Source organism: Rhinoderma darwinii, chromosome 6, assembly GCF_050947455.1.
Source record: "Rhinoderma darwinii isolate aRhiDar2 chromosome 6, aRhiDar2.hap1, whole genome shotgun sequence".
Taxonomy (NCBI): domain Eukaryota; kingdom Metazoa; phylum Chordata; class Amphibia; order Anura; family Rhinodermatidae; genus Rhinoderma; species Rhinoderma darwinii.
In genome coordinates, this window is record NC_134692.1 from 102,782,366 (window position 1) to 102,789,306 (window position 6,941).

Here is a 6,941-nt window from a genome sequence, read left to right on the forward strand (position 1 = left end):
GTCATCACTTTGCCTGGTTATATCCATAGGTTCTCTTACATATGTCTAGATTATTGTCCTATATACACTATGCAGTCTCTGTAGCGTCTTTTTGGTATATCTACTTCTGCAACACATACTTAATTATTCCTTTACTATTTATTTTTCATTATTTTGTTATCTGACCTTGAACGTCAGACTCTGAATTGGGTCAGGTCTGCTAACCCTTTGGTACACCTATCGGTCTACCGTGCTGCTGCTCTCCATGTGTTTGTTTGTATGTTTATTATATTTCATGTGATACCATGTATTGTTTGTTATTTATTAATAAAGATTTATATATTCTTTTACAATACGTGACTACTATATGTATAATACCATTTATTGGGGTGTTTTGTCCCCTGTGCTTCAGTGCTTCTAGGTTGTCTCTATAGTCTCTGGGGACCCCCTGCTTCTTCCCCCTTTTAGAGGTCTCTTGTAGGTTTACTATCCTATTTATATAAATCTGAGTAGAAGTCAAAGAATTCTCCCATTATTTCTTCCGGGTCACGAGAAAGACCCCCCCCCCCCCCCGTCTAGTAGTCTACCAGGCTTCCCAGATATACAAAAATAATTCTGGCCAGAAAAAAACTATTTCTGTTGTGTTTTTTCCAGCAAAAAATGCCCCAGGTCCTTCTGTGCTCTAAAGAGTAGTTCTCTATTGCATGTGTCACTCGCCACGGAAAGATCCCTCTCAGCACAGTCAACCTTCCGCCTAAGTTCAGTTTCCTGTCGTAAGAAGGATTTACGGGTAGAGTGAATTTCCTCAAAGAGCAGTCCCCTTAGAGAGGCATTCAATGCATCCCAAACAAAATGCACATTGGTAGATTTGAAGTTTATCTAAATTAATTTATTTTCCTATCTTTCCCTGTTTATCTATAAGTTTGAGCCAATGTGGATTTATTTTAATACCTCCTTTGGTTGTCTGGAACTTTCTCATATAATTAAGTTCTAATTTGACCAGAGTGTGGTCAGAAATTCCATTCATTTCGTAATACACTCTTGCTACGTTCCAAACAAGTTCGGGATTCAATAAGGTCATGTCTATACGGGACATAGATTTATATGTTGTACTATAACACGAGAAGGCTTTTCTAGGTCCATATTTACTTCTCCAGATGTCTACAAGTCCAGTTTCACCACAGAGCCAGGCAAGCGGGGATACCCTAACTGTATGTGTAACATTGCTTTGTATTCCCTTAATCCTATCCAGTTTTTCATCCATAACGGAGTTAAAGTCCCCAATGATCAAAACCGGTCCTTTGTCAATTGTATTGAGAAATAATAGTACTTGGCTTAAAACATCATGACTATAGGGGGGTGGAATATATACAAATGCCAATGTACATTTGGTTCCCTATAGTATACCATGGAGTATAATAAACCTGCCATCATCATCCATTTTTTATGCAATGGGATCAAATTTAATCTGATTATGTATGTATACACTGACTCCCTAGAATAAATTGTATAAACCGAATGGTATTCTTGGCTTGTCCCATTTTCCTCTAGCTCGATCTATCGTTTCTCCTATCAGATGTGTCTCTGTCAAACAGATTATTGCTGAAAGATGGCGATTGATTGTATCAAAGACTTCACACCTCTTTATTCTGTCCCCCATTCCCCTGATGTTCCATGCAATTATTTTAACCATTTCTACGATATAGTGAGTTGTTCTTTATGTGATAAGTTGTATATTTGGAGTTGAGATAACCATCCTGTAGCCCAGCATGCAGAAGGTTGAAGAAAGAGTGAGATAGAAGAGAAAAAAATAAATAAAACAAACACATAAAAATAAAAAAGCACAACATTTTTTTTAAAATAGACCCCCCAACCCTTCCCTTCCCCCTTCATGACCTGACATATTCCTCATGCAGATCTCCATCCTAAGGACCACTCCTCCCCACCTTTCCCTATGCCCTCCACCTGCCCCGAACTAAGAGAAAACAATTTGGTTATTCTTTGCAAGGATAATGAATTAGATACATGTTTTAGATATAACATGCAATATGCTTTTAAGATCCATGCTGAAAGCGTCAGAGTCTGGCACCGTCCAGCCAATTCATGGCCTCCATAGGAGAGAAAAAGAACATAGTTCTGTCCCCATGTACTATATGAAGTTTGGCCAGGAACATCAGAGAAAACGTGATTTGAGCTTGGTGTAGGCGTAGCTACACATCTCTGAAATCTTGTCTTTTCAGCTGAGTTGTTTTTGAAAAATCAGGAAAAATAGCGATTTGGTTTCCGTTATATTCATACGTTTTACTTTTCTGCTTTTCCGAAGGATAGTGTCTCGATCTTTACAGTTCAAAATCTTGAGCAATTCAGGGCGAGGAGGAGCACCTGGTATAGGTTTTTTTCCTGGTACACGATGGGCTCTTTCAACTCCAAAGCCAGGAGACAACATCTCTTTTCCCACTGAGTTAGTAAGCCAAGACTGAAAGAAGGAAACGCAATCCTTTCCTTCTGTACCTTCTGGGAAACCAAGAATATGTACGTTGTTTCTCCTTGCTCTATCTTCAAGATCTACTACATTATTTTTAAGACCTTTATTTTCTACATATATATTTTTAGCATCCTTTTTCATTAATGTTAAGTCTTTGATAAGCTCATCTATTTGGCCTTCAGCCATCCTCATTTTTCACAGATTTTATAGACTTCATCCCGCAGAAGCACAATGTCGTTTCATACTACTCCCATCTGTGTTGATAATTCTTGTAAGGCATGATTGCTCTTTTTAACTTCTAGCAGAATTTCAGCAAGTATAGGTTCAGGCGCTTCCTGCTCACTTTCCTCTATCCCCAAAATATCATATCTTGATCCAGAATCCGGTTTCTCCTCTCTAGTTGTAGTCTTTTGAGCTAATCTAGTCCTCCCTTGGGGAGATTTCCAGAATTTATCCATTTTGGAGATATTATCCAGCTTTGATAAGCCTTTATCTTTCTCTCTATCTTCATCTTTTGGGGATGCTCCCCCTCCTCCTGACTTCCTATTTTGGTGCCATATATAAGGGGTTGAAGAGGTTTAGACGATTCAACTTTAACCCCTTAAGGACACAGCCTGTTTTGGCCTTCAGGACACAGCCGATTTTTTCAAATCTGATGTGTTACTTTATGTGGTAATAACTTGGGAATGCTTTCACCTAGCCAAGCGATTCTGAGATTGTTTTCTCATGACATATTGTACTTGATGTTTTTATTTAAAAAAATTTGGTCGATAAATTCAGTATTTATTTGTGAAAAACACCAAAATTTAGATAAAATTGGTAAAAATGTGTATTTTTCTTAATTTAAATGTATTTGCTTGTAAGACAGATAGTAATACCACCCAAAATAGTTACTAGTTAACATCCCCCATATGTCTACTTTATGTTTGCATTGTTTTATGAACGTCCTTTTATTTTTCTCACATTTTCAAGAAAATTTCAAAAGGCGATTTTTACAGGGCCAGTTCAGTTTTGAAGTTTTGAAGTGGCTTTGAGGGCCTTATATATTAGAAACCCCCAAAAAGTTACACCATTTTAAAAACTTCACCCCTCAAAGTATTCAAAACAGCATTCAAAAAGTTTCCTAACCCTTTAGGCGTTTCACAGGAATTAAAGCAAAATAGATGTGAAATTGACTAATTAAATTAATTTGTATTAAAAACATTTAGTACCACAGAAGGTGTTAGCCAAGAATTGCAACTCCATATTTATTACCCTGATTCTACAGTTTTTATAAATATCCCACATGTGGCCCTACTGTCCTCTTGGACTGAAACACAGACCTCAGAAGCAAAGGAGCACCTAGAGGATTTTGGGGCCTCCTTTTTTTAGAATATATTTTAGGCACCATGTCAGGTTTGAAGAGGTCTTGTGGTGCCAAAACAGTGGAAACCCCCCAAAAGTGACCACATTTTGGAAACTACACCCCTCAAGGAATTTATCGAGGGGTATAGTGAGCATTTTGACTCCACAGGTTTTTTGCTGACTTTAGTGGACTTAGGACATGAAAATGAAAATCTACATTTTTTCTAATAAAATGTTGACATTTTTTATTTTTACAAGGCATAAAGGAAAAAAAGCCCCCCAACATTTGAAAAAAATGATTTCACGATTACGGCAATACCCCATAAGTGGTCATAAACTGCTGCTTGGAGACACGGCAGGGGTCAAAAGGGAAGGAGAACCATTTGGAGCTCAAATTTAGCTGGAATGGTTTTCGGGTGCCATGTAACATTTCCTAAGTGCCTGCGGGACCAAGTAGGAACCCCCCAAAAGTGACCCCATTTTGGAAACTACACCCCTTAAGGAATCTATCTAGGGGTATAGTAAGCATTTAGACCCCACTGGTCTTTTGCTAAATTTATTGGAATTAGGCTGTAGAAATAAATATCAGTGTTTTTTCCCACTAAAAAGTTGCATTTTTTCATTTTCACAAGGGATAAACAGGAAAAAGCACCCCAACATTTATAAAACATTTTCTCCCGAGTACGGCAATACCCCATATGTGGTAATAAACTGCTGTTTGGACACATGGCAGTGCTCAGAAAGGCAGAAGCGCTATTTGGCATGCAGAGTTTGCTGGCTTGGATTTTGGGTGCCATGTCGCATCTGCAAAACCCTGAGGTACCAGAGTACAGTAGAAGCCCCCAAGAAGTTACCCCATTTTGGAAACTACAACCCTCACGGCATTTAACGTTTGCCTGGACATATGACAAAGCTCAGAAGTGAAGAGCAACATGCGCATTTGAGGTCCATTTTGCTGATTTTCACAGCATTGGCCCACAATTGCAGGGCTCTGAGGTCAAATAGCAAAATAAACCCCCAAGTAGTATCCGTATTTTGGAAACGACACCCCTTGAGGCATTTTAAGGGGTGTAGTGAGCATTTTGCCCCATAGGTGTTTTCCCATCAATAATTAATGCACAGCGGATGGTGCAAAGTGAAAATTGCAATTTTCTGCTGATATGCCATTTTAGTGCGCAATATGTTGTGCCCTGTTTGTGCCACCGAAGACACTCGTGTCGTAAACTGCTAAGCTGGTTCACCCGGGTATGTCGATGCCATATATGTGGACGTAAACTGCTGTTTGGGCATGCTGTAGGGTTCAAAAGGGAGGGAGCGGAATTTGGTTTTTGGAGAGCCAGAACTTTTTTTTATTTTTCAGTCATAAAAGCTGTGTAAGGGCTTGTTTTTTGCGGGACGAGTTTTAGTTTTTATTGGTACCAGTTTGGGCTACATACAACTTTATGATCACTTTTTAATCCATGTTTTGTGAGGGGTGGTGATAAAAAAAATAGTGACTCGTTACGGATGCGGCGATACCAAAAAATGTGTACTGTTTTTAACATTTTCACTATTTTCCCAATAATAAAAGGCTTATTATAGGAAAAAAGGCAGTGTTTGTTTTTAATTTACTTGAAACTTTTATATTTGCACTTTTATGAAACTTTTTTATTAACTTTTTTCAACTTTTCTTTTTGTCCCACTAGGGGACTGGAGGTCCTGCACCTCTGATCTTTAGGCCTCATTTACACGAGCGTAATATACGCGCGTGCGACGCGCGTGATTTTCACGCGTGTCGTACGCACCTATATTACTCTATGGGGCAGTGCAGACGATGCGTGAATTTTGCGCAGCGCGAGTGCGTTGCGTAAAACTCACGACATGTTCTATAATCGTGCGTTTTTCGCGCATCACGCACCCATTGAAGTCAATGGGTGCGTGAAAACCACAAAGGTCGCACGGAAGCACTTCCGTGCGAACTGCGTGATTCGCGCAAGAGCTGTCAAACTCTGAATGTAAACAGAAAATCACCACGTGCTTTTCTGTTTACAAACATCCAAAAGGAGTGTCTTAGAGATGAGCGAACCGAACTTCACCGGTTTCGGCCGAACTCGTTTTGACCGAACCCGGCAAAAAATGTTGCGCTACGCGACGTCAGGAGACAGTCACTGTCCAGGGTGCTGAAATAGTTAAACTGGTTCAGCACCCTGCACAGCGACTTCCGATCCCAATATACGTGAACGTGTAAAAAAAAAAAAAGTTCTGTTTTACCGATAAAACTCCCGGCTTCTTCCTCCAGTCTGACCTCCCGGGATGACAATTCAGTCCAAGTGACAGCTGCAACCAATCACAAGCCAAGAACAGGCTGCAGCGGTCACATGGACTGCCGCGTCATCCAGGGAGGTGGGGCCAGATGTCAAGAGAGGCACGTCACCAAGGACGCGTCACCAAGGACGCGTCACCAAGGCAACGGCCGGGAAGTTCTCGGTAAGTACGAACCTCTTTTTTTTTAAACAGGTTACTCCATATGGTGATCGGAATTCACTGTCGAGGGTGCTGAAAGAGTTACTGCCGGTCAGTTAACTCTTTCAGCACCATGGACAGTGACTGACGTCGACTAGCCTCATCTCTATGATGGCGGCTGCGCGGAAATCACGCAGCCGCGCATCATACACGGATGACACACGGAGCTGTCAAGTGCCTTTTGCGCACGCAAAACGCTGTGTTTTTTCCGGGCGCAAAACGCACACGCTCGTGTAAATCAGGCCTTACTCTAATGCATTGCACTACCCACATAGTGCAATGGATTAGAGCTGTCAGTCATTCACTCACAGCAAGCCTATTAGGTCCCGTCTGTGGTCGGGGCCTAATAGGCTCTCGTTCGCCGCAGACCAGGAGGCCATTATTAGGCCTCTGTTTGCCATAGCAGCGATCGAATTAATCACGATAACATCGTGTCGATGTCGATCGCTACAAACCACTTAGATGCCGTGATCGCGCCATCTGAGGGGTTAATGGCAGGGATTGGAGCTAGCTCCGTTCCCTGCCGTTACAGCTCGGTGTCAGCTGTAACATACAGCTGACACCAACGACTGATGTCGCAGGCTCAGCTTCTGAGCCTGCGCCATCTTGAAATTGCGGGCGGGACCTAGCA